Source organism: Physcomitrium patens, chromosome 19 (genome assembly GCF_059467195.1).
Source record: "Physcomitrium patens ecotype Gransden chromosome 19, ASM5946719v1, whole genome shotgun sequence".
NCBI lineage: Eukaryota > Viridiplantae > Streptophyta > Bryopsida > Funariales > Funariaceae > Physcomitrium > Physcomitrium patens.
This window is the reverse complement of record NC_143428.1, coordinates 6,064,474-6,082,781: the sequence shown is the minus strand read 5'-3', so window position 1 is coordinate 6,082,781 and position 18,308 is coordinate 6,064,474. Positions and strand designations below refer to the sequence as shown.

Sequence of the window (18,308 nt, the reverse complement as noted above, 5' to 3'; positions counted from 1 at the left end):
CAAAGTATATTGGAAAAAAAAATGATATAAGCATCTTTAGAAGAAAGATAAGAATAAATTCTAGTAAAATTTACTTAGTAAAACTAGATATTGATGCCCGGGGAGGGCCAGTTATGAACCAAGGTTGAAATCAGTCCCTGAGGCACAAAACCGAGTCTCGGTGATGATTCCAAGGTTGTTTTGCAAATCAAAGAATGGAGTTTGATAGCAGACTAGATAAGGTTTCTATAAGCATTAGTTTTAGGTGATTTGGAGTTGTAATGACTTTGTAAGAGCTTTACAAAGTCAAGATTGTTTTCGGATGATTTGGGATTTGTGAAATAAAATAAGATTAATGTACGCATTTATAGTACAACAGCGCTACATAATTAGCTTTTCTTATAAGCCACAAATACATATGGCACATGGATTGCTTGTTGACTAAGCTTCTAATCTATCAATCAACTACAAACATATGTAAAGTTAAGACAATGTCTAAGAAGCTCTTAGGAAGCTTTTCTAAAAGATAATATGAAATTAATTTACTTTTACTTCATTCTACCTTTTCATATTATTTAGGTAATAATTACAATAGATATATATTCGTGACAAGATGATTTTTTTGATCAACTTCAACATGCAACAATCTTTACTAAATTGGACCTTTGAAGTGATTATTAGCAGAGTCCTATTATTAAAGAGGATATGAAAAAGATGGCAATTTGTATGTGCTATGGATATTTTGAGTGGCTTATATTAACTTTTGGCCTCACCAATGTTGTGGCTTTTTTTTTGGGTCACATGAATAGATTATGTTGGGACCTTTTAAATAAGTATGTGGTTGTCTTCATTGATGATATCTTGGTGTATATTCTTAAGTGTCTCTTTTGAAGTCACTAAAATCTTTAGTATGGTCGCGGAGGGCCTAATCAATGCTTATTTGGTACAACCTTTGACCAATAGGGATGAAGATCTTTATCTTTTGCTTTCATCTATCTATACCTTGCTTTCATTTTTCTTAATAAGATTCTTAGATATTTGGATCTTCATCTTTGAGCTCCAATCTTCTCTTTAAGTTTTATATTCAATGTTTAAATCCTATATAATTTGCACACTATAATCAAAATAAGTAAACTTCAAAATAAATTTTCTTGTATCAATTTTTTAAAAATTAATCTATTAAATATTTTAAAATACATCAATATTTATAAATATATTATCTATTATAATTAATTTTTACATACTATAAACAATTATAATACAATATTGTCATATTATCTCTCTTCTTAGGGATGAATTTCTCAAAGAATGGTTATCATCTTTTATAGATCTTATAATTCTTCATCTTTGTTTTGATAGATATTGTCAATAAAAAGTGTCAACCCTCTTTGCTACATTTGTAAGATTTTTTAATGGCTTCCATGTGCATTCACTAGAATCATGTTCATACCAATGAACAAGTGATTCCAACCTATTTTGGTGCCACCTTGAATCTAAGACTTCTTCTACCTTGAATTCCTAATTATTATCTACTTTGTTAGTAAGAAGTAGTATTTGTCTTTTTTTCAAGATATTTACTATCTTATGTAGCTCAAAAAAAGACATTTGGAATATGGAATGGATCTTTATAGAATTTAATAAATATAATTAATAATCAAGAGAATTAATTTTTTTTTAAATTAAAAAGGTTCAAGCTTATAATAATCCAACTTGTTATAAGGATGAGTAATCTTAATATTACAACACAATAGCCATATCTTGTTACTTATAGTTAATTGTGTTTGTTCTTTGCAATATGCATCTGCATTGATCTTATGTCATTCTTGAATTGCTTTGAACTACACCTTTATTGTTGCATGTAGTTTTGATAAACAATTTTTTAAATCTTTTGCCACAAGAATATCAACTTTTGAAATGTCAAAAATAAAAATTTATGAATAATAACTATAATTGATAAAGAAAGTTTTTTTTGTTGTATAGAAGTATGTACAAAATTATTGTATGCAAACTTTACAAATGACAACTAAATACTATATCAATGATGGCTTATTCTATTTTAAGGAGTAGATTTATATACTTGACAATGTTATATTTTGGATGTGCATACTTCAAGAGGAACAAGTCATTCTAATTTTTTGACACTTTTGGCATAAAGAGATTTTAGAATGAATCTCCAGGACATGATTTTGGATAGATTTAGATTGTGATGTGTGATCATATGTGTGTTCTTGTGAATCATGCTTCTATAATAAAATAACAATATAACATTTCTTAGGCTATCACAGCCATTTCTACTACTTATCGCATGTTGGGAGCAAGTGATTATGGATCTCATTATGTATTTTCTGTTGTTGTACTATAAAAGCTTATAATATGTAAAAATTAGTTAAAATATATTATATTTTAATAAATCTAGATCTATGTTAGAATGATTAATAGATTAATTTAAAGAGAGTGGATTTAAGAAACTTTATTTTATTTTTTTTATTTTTTTTGTTATAGCATTTAAAACAATTGTAAGACCTAAATATTTTGTGTAAAGCCTTGAAAGGAGATTAGAGCCTAAAGAAGAAAATCTTAACTAAGAGGAGGCTTTTTGGGAGAGATAAAAGCAAGGCATGGTTGGATGAAGGCAGAGAATGGGAAACTTCATTCCTATTGGTGAAAGGCCGTGCCGAATGGGCTTCAAGGAGGCTGCCCGAGGCCTTATTAGGGATTAGGATTTCTCTTTCGAAGTCATTCAAGCTTTGGAGGCTAGGATTAGTAAGTTCAGGATTTTGGATATAATTTGGATGAAGATTTTGTGTAATTTTGAGTTTTTGTGAAGGAGATATAAGTGTTCAAAGTTAAGGTGTCAAATTTGTATCTACTGTCACTCTTTGAAGCATAAAATATGCGTACGAAAAGCAATGAAAGATCGGCGATTGAAGTTGGAGAGAACACTTTCTTGGCTATATTCTTCATAGATTTTTTGATGAATTCTAAGTCTAAATGAAGGAGTTTTAGGGCATTGATGAAAGCACATTTAATTCAAAGTCAATAAATGAGTCATTTTGTTGATATTAATGTTTGGAGCCATATCTTGTGTTTCTGGACAAATTTTTGGCTTAGAATTTCTATAAGTATGTGTTATTAAGTTTAAAAACTATAAATCAAAGTTTCATGGTATTTGATTACTTATTTTGTGAGATATGAAGAAATTAGTACACTAGTGAATGTAAGCTAGGGTTTAAAGCTACTGTTAGGATTTTGGTGACATCTCATGATGCGTAATGAATTTATGATTGAAATATTTTGTGGTAGTTTTTGAAAGAATATTAGTACTTTATGTAAAATATAAGATTTTTTGGATAGTCCGATCGTGAGATATGAGCTGTTGAAGTTTAAGAAACATTCCTCATAAGGATATATAAGGTTTTAAGATACTTTATCATAGATTTGGATGTTTTTCTGGTACTTGGGCTTATATTTTGATGTAATTGCCCAAAATAGAAAAATATTATATATATAAACTTGGTATTTTTATATCTTAGACTTGATTGAGTATTTAGTGGCAGTTAAAAGCTCAACGCTTTCTTGAGACAAACTCTTTCTACTCCAACTCTATAGATACCTCACATTTATTCTACGACTGCTATCTTTGTGGATTGATACTTTAAGCAATTTTACTTAGCTGTAGTATTGATATTGATGCTTTGGTACTTGCATAAGAGTTATTTGATACTCTTTTTCACTTTGGATTATTTTATATCTTCATTTCATATCAACATTTGTACTTTATAGAGAGTTTTTAGTAAGCCTTGTTCAAGCTATTAGGCATAAGACTTGCTATGTGTATGGCCTCCATCCTCAAACAAATAGATAGACAGAGCATTTATATTAGATCTTAGAAGATATGCTTCAAGCATATGTGGCGATTCACTACAAGGAATGTGATGAATATTGGATGTCATTAAAATTTGCTTATAATGATAATATTCAAACAAATATTAGTCATTTACTATTCTTCTTGAACTTTGATTAATATCCAATTATATCAATAACTCTCCATTGTGTCATCGATACTAAAAATTTGACAATAGAAGAGTTTATACATCAACTTACAACAACCTTGTAGAAAATACAATACCATCTCTTTATTGGATAAAATCGACAAAAGCAATATGCAGATAAGTACTAGTAATACAAGACCACATGAGAAGGTGATCAGGTATTATTTTCCAACATCAACCTTCTACTTACTATATTAATCTAAGTTCATAAGTTAACACCTCAATGGCTTGGATTTTTTTATGTTTTTGTAGTAATTTTTGATATTACATATTACCTCAAGCTTTTACCACATATTTGAGTCTATCCAATCTTCTATGTTTTGCAATTCAAAGAATTTCATATTGAACTAAGGTACTTTTCGGATCAACACCAACTACTCCCACAACCACTACCATCATTGGTTGAAATTGATGATCAATAAGAATATGAAGTGTACAATATTTTGGAACATCACTACTATTATTGTGGCAATGAATGTCTACATTTTCAATACAAAGTTCTTTGGAAAGGTTATACCATCCAGAATGTAATATAGAAACTTGCACAAAATCTCATTCATTGTCAAGAAACCATTTAAAAATATTTTTAAGAGCAAAATGAGGATGATCCATATTAGTAGAAGAAAATTAGCTATAATAAGGCATAGATAGAATAATTGTATTATTTACACATAGAAATATGTAGTCGGAGTCATTTTTGAGAAGTTTTTAGAATTAAGGTAAAGGTGGTGGTTCATGTGGGAACTACTATAGAACCTTTTAAAAAGGCTTAGGGTGTTTATTATGGTGAAGCCCATCTCTAGGGTCTTTTAGAAGGACGATTATTTAGATAGGATCTACTATTAGAGACATTCTAAAAAGTTCCAAAGATAGTTGAATAAAGTGTAAATAAGATTGGTTGAGGCTATTTGGGCATTCAATCAAGTATGACTTCAATTTTTTTTTTTTTCAATAGAATTTGGTTGTTTTTTTGTTTTATTTTATTTGATTTGATTCTATTCTTTTCTACTTAGTCCTATATTTTATATTCTATTTTATTTAGTTACTTTTAGTTTTATTCTTATGTAGTTGATCTTACGTTATGCCAAAATCTTTTATGTTATGAAATTTGTATGATTTTAGACCTTAGAAAATTCAGTCATGTTTTATTAGTAGAGACTAAGCTTGTATCTCTATGACAAAGATCATGTTTAATTATCACATGTATTGTTAGATTCTATTATCTTGCTTGTGACATAGATTGAAATAACAAAATACTTATCAATCAATATTGATATGAATTGAAAGATAATATCAAAGATTTATTATTGACAATATTGAGAGCTGATTTATTGAAGCAATTTATTGCTTAAGCTATTGCATACAATAATTATTTCTTTGAAAGATGACAAAAAAAAAAAGATTTAGTTGGAGAGGTATAAATAAAGACATAGAAACAACTTCTTAGTTTTTGAAAGCTTATTTGTCTAGGCCAAAGCCTATTTAAATTGACATGATATATTATAAATTTTATTTTAAATAAAAATAAACTTACTGTCATGAAAAAGATTTGTACCTACACTGTGGAGAATCTAAGCATATTACTCAATTTTATCTAAAAAAGCAATAGAATCATAAAATGAGGAATATGGTTACAAAAGAGGACAATGTATAAAAAAAATAAGTTTTTCTAAGTATAATAGGAACTATGCAACTAAAATCTTCTATAACATCTAGTAAAGGTTTTAATCTTTCCTTAGATCCCTCATCTTATTTCACAATAGAAGTTTATTTAGGACCAAAAAATCACATAGTCTTAGCCTTATTAGATTCGAGAGTCTAAACCTAATTTATAGACAATGGCTTTGTTAAAAAATAAGAAATATCTTTAATTAAGAAAACCAAATTTGTACATGTAGAAGTAATAGATGGTCAATCAATGTCTTTTAAAGATGTTACATATGAAACTATTTTTTTAGATATAGCAACTAATTGTCATAATAATTGAATAATATTTTATGTCATTAGTTTTTCTTCTAACTTAATTATTTTAAGATTATTATAGCTAGAAAAATATAATTTTCAAATAGATTGGATTTCTTGTAATTTTGATATTTTTCATAATTTTTCCCAAGATTCTACTAAGCAAGTTAAAACTTACAAGACTAATATATCTAAACTATTATTGATAGGTACAAAAGCTTTCATGCATGCTGCAAAAGAAGGACCATCTTTTACTACATATGCCGTACCTATTGTTGATAGAAAGATGATTTAAAGTGGCATTTCAAGCCAATATTAAGATTATGAAGACTTTTTTAAAAAGAAGAATGTAGATATTTTTCTAGAGTATTTTTTCTAAAATTATTCCATTGATCTTTTAGAAGGAGTTCAATTTTTAATTTAGACCAATTTATAGCCTATCATAGAACAAGTTGGTTACATTCAAAGATTACATTAATAAAAATTTGGCTAAAAACTTCATATGCTATTATAAATCTCTAATGAAAGCTTCTATTTTATTTATGAAGAAAAATGATGGATCTCTACATACGTATATGAATTACAAAGATTCAATAGGATTACAATTAAGAATAAGTATCCTCTACCCTTGATTTTATGACTTCTTGATGAATTGATTGAAGCAAAGATCTATACACAAATAGATCTACAAAGAACAGACAACTTGGTATATATTAAAAAAAGAGATGAATAGAAAATTACTTTTTGAACTACGTATAGATATTTTAAATATAATATCATGCCTTTTGGATTCACAAATGCACTATCTACTTTTTAATATCTTACAAATGATATTTTTTGTGAGAATCTTAATGATTTCATTATTTACTATTTAGATGATATTTTAATCTCTCTAAGAACACAAAAAACATGATGTTTATATTCATAATGTGTTACAAAAACTTAGAGATGCTTGATTATATGCTGAGATAGAAAAGTGTATATTTCATACTATCCATGTTGACTTCCTACTATACATTATTTTTAATAAAGACTTTATGATGGATTCTAAGAATATTTAAATTATTATGGATTGAAAGATTCCAAAAATAATTACAAATATGTAATCTTTTTTTAAAATTTATCAATTATTATTAGATCTTTATTAAGAATTTTTTAAATATTGTGATTTTTGTTATGCATCTCTCTTTTAAAAATAAAGTTGAATGCAATAAAGAAACTGAAGCATCTTTTGAGGCCTTGAAGATATCATTTATCTTTGCATTAGTCTAATATTGCATCAATTTTTTTAAGGCATTCTTTATAGAAGCAAATGCATTAGACTTTGTTATAAGTATTGTTTTGTTATAATAGGAAGCAGATAACAAGCTTCATATAATAGCTTTCTATTTTAAAAAAAATTTAGCAACCAAGCTTAATTATAAGTTCTAGAACAAAGAACTTCTTACAATCATGGATTCATTTCAAAAGCAGCGTCATTATATAGAAGATGCTTCTAATCCAACCACCATATATAAAAATTATAAGAACCTTAAGTACTCATGTTGACACATGTCTGGAATTGTTGCCAAGACCATTAAGCATGTTTTTATTAACATTTGATTTTAAGACCACATATCAATTCAAAAAATGATAATATTTGTTAGTTATTTTTTCTATATGCTCTTATCTTATATCAAAAAATGAAATGTAGCTTTTGGTTAACAAAAAATGATTCTTTTAAAGCCAAACCATTTTTATTTCCAATCAATGACAACAATATTGACTATTAATTCAACCTTTCTCAAGCAAATTCAATCAAATTTATCTTCTAATCTTCTTATTCGTGATATTAAGAATAATTCTTTTAAGTCTCATGTTACTTCTAAGTTCAAGTTTAAGAATAATTTAGTCTACTTTAAAAGATGATTATATGTTCTAGAAGACAAAACATAATTATATATTCTTCAAATTTGTCACGACTTTCTAATAATTAAATATTTTGGATATAACAAGACTTTAGAGCTAATATCTAAAGATTTTTGGTGGCTTCAAATATAGAAGGAAATTAAAGATTTTTTACAATCATATAAAATTTATTTAAGATCAAAAATTCTTCATCGTTGATCTTATGGACTTTTTCAGCTATTACTTATTTTGGAAAAACCAAGGTCTTTTATTTCTATGGATTTTATTATGGATCTTTTAGTCTCAATTTTATATGATTCTATATTTTTGATGATAGATTGTTTTACCAAAATAATATATTTTATACTATATACAAAATCTATCATAGGTGAAGAAATAGCTAAGTTTTTTATTAATAATATCTATTGTTATTATGGATTGTCTTAGGATATTATATGAGATAAGAAGACTCAATTTATATTAAATTTTTGAAGAAGCATTTTAAAATTCTAAAGATAGATATATAGCTATCTTCAACCTTTTATCTTCAAACTAATGGATAAATAAAGCACATAAACCAAGTTTTGAAGTAGTATTTAAGATTTACCATCAACTATCAATAAGATGATTGAATAATTCATTTGTTATTAGTAGAATTTTCTTATAATAATATCATATATTTTTTTATGCAAAAAATATATTTTTGTGCTACTTATGGTTATCATCCGTGATTTAATGTTTTTAACTTTTCAAAAGAGTTATAATCCTATGACAAAAGATTTGGTGAATTGTTTATTTGAGCTATATACAACAATGAAAGAACAAATAAAAGAAGCTCAAAAATAAAAAAATATTAATACAAATGCCTATTCTAAGAAGCAACCTCAATTCCATTTTAGCAATAAAGTATAATTATTTCATCATAATATCAAAACTAATAGCCTTTATGATAAATTAGATTACCATAGGCTTGGATCATTTTATGTATGTAAATAAGTCAATCTTATTTCTTATTAATTATGTATACTAAAATCTATGAAGATCCATTCCATATTCCAAATGTCTCTTTTTGAGCCATATAAGATGTAAAATTTAGTTTTGAAGTGGTATTTAAGATGTAAATATCTCAAGAAGAAGACAAATTCTACTTTTTCTTATGGAAGTAGATAATAATTAAGAATTTGAAGTAAAAGAAGTTTGAGATTCAAGGCGACACCAAATAGGTTATAATATCTTATTCATTGGCATAGATATGATATTATTGAATGCATAACGGAGCTAATTAAGAAACTTACAAATGTAAAAAAGATAATGGAGGTTTTTTATTGATAATATCCATCAAATCCAAGATAAAGAATACAAAGTCTTTGCTATAAAAGAAACAAGATCTGAAAAAGACAACATTCTATTTCTTATAATTATTTTAAATTCTTTTTTAATTATTGTGCTAAAAAGATGAATAATGAATAATGAGTAGATTCAAGTTAATAGCTATTCTTAACTAACTTATATAACAAAGTATTTCATTGTCACAACCTTAAAGATGATATAATTAATACAAATATCATTAAGCATAATATGATCTTCCTCAAATAGATGGCAAGATATAAAGTACTTGATATCACGACCTTGACGATTTCTTGATTGGTAATTTTTTATTTGATAAGTTTCTGAATTAAATTTGTTGCGTATTTATTTTCCATCTCCAAGATTCAATAATTATATAAAAACTACAAATAAAGATAAAAAATAGAATGAAATTTTTCCTAAATTATATTTCTTTTATGGCAAAGGATTGCTATTCTTCATCTTACTTTTGTTGGATGTCATTGATGAAAAGTATTGACCTTCTCTACTACATTTGTAAGATATTTTGCTAGCTCTCATGTACATTCACTATTATTGTATCTCTACCAATGAATAAGATATTCAACCCTATATTGGCGCTACCTTGAATTTAAGATTTCTTCTACTTCAAATTTTTAATTATTATCCACTAAAAAGGAGGCAGTGGTATATGTCTTCTTCCTAGGATATTCAATATTTCATATGATTCTAAAAGAGATACATAGAATATGGGATGGATTTTCATTGACTCCAATAGATGTATTCAATAAGCAACTGGATTGATTTGTTCATAAATAGAAAATGATTAAAATCTACAATAGTCCAACTTATCTTTACGACAAATAATTTTAATATTATGACAAAGTGGCCATATCTTATCACCAATGAAGAAATGAAGTTGTTCTTTACAATAAGCATCTGCATTACTCTTTTGTTGTTTTTAAGCCACTTTGAGTCACGCCTTCATTTTTTTATGTAGCTTAGATACATGATTTATCAAATCTTTCACTACAAGATTATCAACTTTTAAAAAGTAAAAAATATCAAGTCGAGAATGATTACCATAATTAACAAAAAAATATATTTATTATGTAGAAGAATATATCATATTATTATAAGCAAACTCTATCAATGGCAAAAGAATTGTCTAATCATCTTGTTGACAATTGATGATAGACCTCAAATATTGCTCCAAAATTTGATTTACATGCTCTATTTGTCTATCAATTTGAGGATAGAAAGCTAAAGATAATTTAATGTCCACCTTTAGAATCTTGAAAAGCATTCTTTAAAATCTTGATACAAACTAAGTTCCTCCATCAAATATAATATCTTTAAAAAATCCATAATAGTAATAGATATTGTCAGGGAAACGCTTTATTGTTTCTTTACTTGTAATAGTTTTTTTATATGGTATAAAATATGCCATTTTAGTAAAAAAATATACTATTAAAAATATAAATTTATAAGAATCTGAGATTAGAAGATCCATAATAAAATCCATAGGAATAGAAGACTATGGTTGTTTTGGAATGGATAAGAATTGAAAAAGTCCATAGGATTGATAATGAAGAGTTTTTAATCTTGAAAAAATGTTATATGACTTGACAAAGTCTTTTATTGCTTTTCACATTTGTGGCCACCAAATATCTTTGGATATAATTTCTAAATTCTTGTTGTATTCAAAATATCCAACCGCTGAAAAATTATGACGTGCTTGAAGAATAAGTAAACATATTTTTTTAAAAAAAAATGTATAGGCATCTTTCAAAATAAAGTAGGTTGTTTTTGAACTTGAACTTAGAAGCATCATAAGACTTAAAAGAAAGATTTTTAATATCATGAATAAGAAGATTAGAGGACATACTTGATTTAATTTGCTTGATAAGATTTGAATCAATAGTTAACATTGATTTTATTGCTCAAAGATGAAAGTGCTCTAGCTTCAAGAGAATTATTCTTCATTAATCAAAAGATATATATTTTTTTCTTTTGGTGTAAGATAAGAATATTTAGAATAAGCATTTGATAAATCTTGTTATTTTTTAAGTCAATAAGTTATTTTAAAATCAAATCTTGACAAAAACATGCTCCAATGGATTTGGCAATGATTCAAAACATGTATTGACATAAAATATTTAAGATTCTTATGGTCGGTATAAAAAATGATTGGATTACAAGCGCCTTCTAGATAATAGTGCTATTCTTGAAACAAGTCAATAATTGTAAGAAGTTCTTTGTTATGAATCTTGTAGTTGATTTTTGCTCTTAAAATTTTTTTTGAATGAAAAGCTATTATATGAAGTTTATCATTTGTTCTCATTTGTGATGATACAATACCCAAAGCAAAGTTTGATACATTTGTTTCTATAAAAAAATGGCTTAGAAAAGTCGATACGATACAAAATTGGTGCAGAAAAAAATTATCTTTAAAGCTTCAAATGCTACTTTTATTTCTTGATTCCATTAAAGTTTTTCTTTACCAGTCAAATGTGTAAGTAGAGCTGCAATCTCAGAGAAGTTTTTAATTAAGATATGGTAGTAGTTAGCAAATCTCAAAAAAATATTAAACATCTCTTATTGTTTTTGAGATCATTCAATCTATAATAGTTTAAATTTTCTTAAGATCTATTATAAGTCTATCATTTCAAATGATATATCTTAAGAAGTCAATCTAAGTAGTGTGGAATATACACTTTTCTATCATGGCATAGAGTCTTACATCTCTTAGTTTTGGTAACTTATGACAAATATGAAGTTTATGTTCTTCTATGTTCTTAGAATAGATTAAGATGTCATTTAGGTAACTGACAATATAATCATTTAAAAACTCTTGAAAAACATTATTCATTAAATGTTGAAAAGCTATTGGTGCATTTGTAAGTCCAAAAAGTATGACATTGTATTCAAAATATCCATACCTTATTCAAAATACATTCTTCCATTTATCTCTTTTTTTGATGCACACAAGATTGTATATTCATTGTACATCTATTTTTGTATAGATCTTAGCTTAATTCAATTGAATAAAAAGTTCAGATATCAAAGGTAGCAGATATCTATTTTTTATGGTAATTTTGTTGAATTCTTGATAATCAACACACATCTACAATGATCAATTTTTTTTCTTTACAAATAAAATTGGAGCTCATGCTGGAAATTTGTAATTACATATGAAGTTCTTGGCTAGATTTTCTCCAATATACTCCTTGAGTTGAACCAACTCATTTTGTGATAAATTGTAAATTAGTCCAAATGGAGGTTGAGGTCCTTCTAAAAGATCAATTGAATAGTCATGGGAATGATGTTCTAGTAGAGTATCTGCATTCTTATTTTCAAATATTACTTAAAAATCTTCATATTGACTTGAAATACCACTTGAAGTCTTTCCACCATTAGAAATAGATGCAGCATAAATGACACAAGGTAATCATTCTTTTGTAGCATGCAAGAAAGTTCTTGCACTTACAAGTATATGTTTAATTGCACTAGACTTATGACTTTTTACTTGATCAATTATACTCTTAGTTATATTTTTTAAAAGATGAAGACTACAAGAAATCCAATCTATTTTTGGATCATATTTTTTTAACCATGATAGATCTAAAATGATTGGATTAGAAGAAAAGTTAATGATATTAAATATTACAAAGCTACTATGACCATTAATTGTTACTTCTATAGGAAAGGTTTCATGAGAAACATTTCTTGAAGACAATGGATGACCATCTATGACTTCTATGTGAACATGTTTAATTTTCTATACTAAAAGTAGGTTATGTCTTTTAATAAATTCTTCATGTAAGAAATATACTGAGGCTCTTGAATCTAACAAGATAGAGGCTTTGTGATGTTTAGGTTCTAAAATAATATTTATTGTAAAGCAAAGAAAAGTTTTTGAAAAGAAAATAGGAACTTCTCTAGGTGATGTACAAGGTTCCAATTACACGTTTGCTATTGTAGCTAAACAAACTCATTTTTTGACATACTATCTTCTTTAATAGCTGTACTCTTCATTATGTGATTGCATTACTACTTTAAATAATGTTGAGGAGTGTGCTTAGATTCTCTACAACACAACCAAAATCTTTCTTGATGACAACGAGATTTTTTTTGCTCAGTAAGAAGTTTGAAATGTATCACATTAATTTGTATATCTTTTACTTCTGAATGTATGTGTTGAGAAGTTATTGACATTGTCATTGAATTATAGTAGCATTGAAGTGCACTTATATGACTCTTAGATTGATATTCAAAAAGTCCATTATCACATCTTACAGCAAAGTCAATTGCTTGAATAAATATAAAAGAATCTTATAAATAATAAATATAAAATATTTTTCAAATAGCATTGAATAAATATAGTGCAACTTTTTTAAAAGCTACAACAAAAATAGAAAAAATTCCCAGCTATTGATAAATAATAACAAAATATTGTAAAATATTGCACAACATTTACTTAAATGTGTGAAAAAAATAAAATAAGACTATAATTATATGGACACTTTATAATAAAAATATACATATTTAAACATATTTATATAGAAATACTATATATATAGTATTTATGTATGCTAAAATAAGAATATTATACATTTGATTGTATATTTATAACAATTAAAATAGAAACAAGAATAACAAGCTTAAGAAAATCAAAGTATCAAAGCTACTCTATCATTAATTAGATTCAACAATAAAAACAAAAAACATGAAGAAATTTCAACCAACTTAAAGTAAATCAACTTCATGTTGCAAAAGCTAAAATACCCCAAAGAATGAACCTACAATTGAAATTTCATAATTATTTAATAAAAAAATGAACCTATGAAGATGAATCACAATATAATTTTTTAAAATAAACTTCTTCAACATTTAATTTAGCTACAAAATACTCTATACAAAAAGCCATAATATTGACATGAAACTAAACCAGGTTGAAATTTATTTAACAACCTTTCCTTAAACAAAGCTACACACCACTTACTAGACAATGGCAAAAACACCAGATCATGAAGATGTGAAAATAAATCATAAAAATCTATGGTACATTCTATTCAAATGTAGTTCTGCCAGCATATCAAGTCTCATTCATGATCCCTCATCTTCTGTCTTCACTTCTGTACACGTCATTTCGTAATAGCGTACTTGGATTACAACTTCAACTCTGCAAAGCGTTATTTTCATAGGGTTTCAATCCTTGCCCTCCCGCACATCAAATAACACCTACGTCCAAAACATGATGCGTCCTAGTTTGTCACACATCACTAAATAAATGAATAGTTCAAACTAAAACAATCACTGTATCGCTCACAGGATTGTAAGCATTACATCAACAATATATTCCATGCAAAACAAGAAGGTATACCTTGTCACACCATAGAATCAGTTCAAATCTGACCCACCACCTCTCGTGCATGGCCGCAAGTTGCATCCTCGCGAAGGTGCACTGAAGTGTTGGGACCCGAGGGATGAAACTTAATGCCACATGCACCTGTTGTTGGAAACGGCATAGATTGCTGGTTCGCGAGACGCAAACCTCGGCATGCAATGAAACAAGCCACCAGGTACAGCACGACTATGCTCTGCCGCTGTCTCTCCTCGCAAACCATCAGTTCCATCCGTTCCAATTCCCACTTGTCTTGTTGCGAGCCGCATTACAGGTTGTAGCAAGGAGCGGAGCTGCTTTGTTCAGTTGTCGGTGAATGCACACATAACCTTGGCTGTATCTGTTAGTGCGTTGAAAGACAAACGACACTCCGCCGGCGTTGCTGCGCGGGAGAGTCCAGGGGTGGGTGGGGCAGGACGGATGTCACTGATGCTACATGTGGGTATTCCTCACGAGCATGGCCGTGTTGACGCGCTATGGCTACGTTGGCAGGTCGTGCTGGAGGGCCTGACAACTAGTCTCTTCCCGCACTGCAAGCCCGATCCGAAGGCAATCGCCTACGATGGATCTGTAGGATCTGGGATGAGACGAGCTCGATGGCTGCAACTCGCATTTCTGCTGTGCAATGCAGATTCACTGCTGCCGTCATGGTCAATGTCTCAGCCCCGCAGTCACCCGGCGCTGCAGACATTTCTCTTGTTTGATTGCTTGGCTGCGTGCACAGGCTTCCACATGCTACCACACAGGTTGCGCAAGATTGCTGTAGCAGTCAAGAGCTCTACGCAGATCCAAAGGTTGTTGTGAGGGGGCTGCCTCGTGAAGGCGGAAACAGTAGGGAATCGTTTTCCTCATCTGAGTGAACTCTATCTAACAGCAGAGTGCGTTGAGTTTTGTACGGTGCATGGATTTCTGTCTCATCGCTTTGCGAAGACGATGTGCGCAAGCCGAGTGTGACCGACAATTCTCGCATGTTGAGGATATTATCTGGAAGATGTACGGCGCATCACTTATTCTCGGGTGGTGCGCGTCCACCTTCACGACACTACAAGGCAGCCAATACATGAATATAAGTAGAGTGGTTTGTGCCAAGATAGGAACATTTTTCTAGCGTATGAGCACGTTGCTACACCGCGGGGTGGTGCAAATGATGCGTCTCTTGTAGCTTACTAGATTGCCGTAGTGCAAGTGGAAACCGACCGGTCAGCGAAAACGAGCAGGGAGGTTTTTAGGGAACGTGTGATGTGATGTCAGGGATGTTGCGTGAGCACGAAAGAGCGGGAGACCGTTCCATGGCCAATGAATAGAGCGCATGCGGGAAACACTTTTGCTTCGGGATCAGAAAGTGGACGACGTACAAGCAACAGTCGTGTGGCATGCCGATAAGGTCGAAGAGATCCTAACTAATATGGAATACGAACGACTGGACCAACCTCCAGACTCACCCCGAACGACTCAACGCCAACAAAGAACTAACGAAGATAGACAGAGATGGTTTGATGCAGTGCCATATAGACCAGAAGATCTCATCCACCTAGTAGACTCAGCCCGGCGCAACCCGTCGTTCCGAGGCAGCATCACTGCCCCAGAGATTTATGCAGCCACAGGTCAGCACTTACATGGTGACAACTTTCAAAGATGGATGGCAGACGGGCGCCAGTATTTCGACCTAGGACCAAGACACCCGAGATGACAACACAGATAGATATAGCGTAAGGGTAATAATGAAATCTAAGGTGAGTCCGCATTCAAGTTTATTAATTGTGACTAGAAGATATAAGGGTAGGCATGTAACGGATCTAAATCCCAGGAATGGCACATGCCCGTAACGACCAATGGTAGGACTACACGTGCCAAGGCACTTTTGTAATGCACTTCGGTGCTCGTTTTTAACCCCGGTGGGGATTTCACGGTGTGGCATGCCGATGTAGTTGTGAGGAAATGGTGTGCTTTGAATCATGTCGACTCAGAATGGCGAGACCGGAGCACGCGGCTAGGAGGGTGGAGCGTCCGATGGTTTTGTAAGGTTGATTTAGCGCGCAGTGGAGCGCAACAAAAATATTTCGCCAGTGTTGGTAGGAAGAGGGGCAGCCGGATTCATGTTTTGCTGAACCATGAAACTCTGGAGGTTAATATCATCTCAGAGGCGAGTTGAAGTCCTTGTCCGGGTGAAATTGACTTTACTGAAGCCGGCCAAACTGGCACGTTTGAAAGTTGACTGATGAATGCAGTACCTAATTAGCAATATGTAATTGATGCTGCTCCACCTGTACAACTTGAGGGGGTGTAGCTCAAATGGAAGAGCGCTCGCTTTGCATGCGAGAGGTACCGGGATCGATACCCGGCGTCTCCAATCTCGCGCGCCCCTCGCGAGAGTGAGGGTTACCCTGTCGATATGGCCGAGTTGGTCTAAGGCGCCAGTTTCAGGTACTGGTCCGAAAGGGCGTGGGTTCGAATCCCACTGTCGACATCCTTTTGAATCTTATTGTCAGCTTTTTCTGCATTTAAATCAGCCTTCTTTTCAATGCTCTCAAATCGTTTAAATGTTATAAATCGTCCGTCAAACAATCTCAGGTCACTCTCTTTGAAATTCACTTTAGCACATTATTCTCACAAGTCCAAAATATATCTTTAAATAGAAATACAACTTCTTCACAATACATTCTATTATATATATATATATATATATATATATATATCTACAATGCAATCAACTACATCTCCAAAGAATTTGCCATAATAGATTAGAGAAACAATTTATTGCAACCTTGGCAAAGTGGACATAGATGGGCAATAGGTTGAACTCAGAATTCTTCCAACACTATGAAGCATGAGACAAGAAAGTCAAAATCCATGGATTTAACTCTAGAGGCTGTATTCTGAATAAACAAGAAGACATGGCATCCTACGTACAACAATACTATAAAAAGCTATATACCAGAGATCCCAATATAAAAAATAACAACACAACCAAGTTACACTACCTTTCCAATACTCCGAAAGTTGTGACATCCACTCAAAACATAGAACTTAAACATGACATTACTAAACATGAAGTGAAAGTTGCAATGAATAGCATTTTGAGAGGGAAGGTTTTAGGAATAGACATAGTACTCATGAAATTCTTCCAAACATGCTAAGAAAATATCGGATTGGATATAGTGGCTCTAATCAATGAAGTCTTCACACAAGATAAATTATCCACCAAACTCAACACTAGCAATATTATATTGATTCCAAAAACAAGGGATTTATCAATAATCACTAACTACTAACCTATTTCTTTCTTAAGCTTTATATATAAGTTCATAGCCAAAGTTTTAGTTAATAGATTAGTTCCAAACCTCCCTAGATGGATAAAAAGCTCAAATAAGCTTTGTCAAAGGAAGATGCATCTTTAACAATATGTTCTTAGCAATGAAAATATTAACTTGAATAGAAGAGAGCAAGCAAGATTTAGTCTTTATACTATTAGACTTTGAAAAAATATACGATTGAATAAGCTGGACCTTCTTACAAGACATAATGAAACAACTTGGCTTCTCTTCCACTTAGTTGAAATGGATCATGGTATTGAACATGGAAGCTGCAGCATCCATTATAATAAATGAAAAATACAAGCATCCATTCAAATTAGAGAGATCAGTTAAACAAAGATGCCTTCTTGTACCATATTTATTTTTCTTTACATCAAATGC

The 18,308-nt window shown here is 30.3% G+C and overlaps 2 non-coding genes across 2 annotated transcripts; both read left to right on the top strand.

The window, feature by feature from the left end:
* The first annotated feature begins 16,890 nt into the window (after positions 1-16,890).
* TRNAA-UGC (transfer RNA alanine (anticodon UGC)) lies at positions 16,891-16,963 on the top strand. The gene has a single exon. It is a non-coding gene; the product is annotated as a tRNA-Ala (tRNA).
* Positions 16,964-16,999: 36 nt separating this feature from the next.
* Positions 17,000-17,080, top strand: TRNAL-CAG (transfer RNA leucine (anticodon CAG)). The gene has a single exon. It is a non-coding gene; the product is annotated as a tRNA-Leu (tRNA).
* Positions 17,081-18,308: the final 1,228 nt, after the last annotated feature.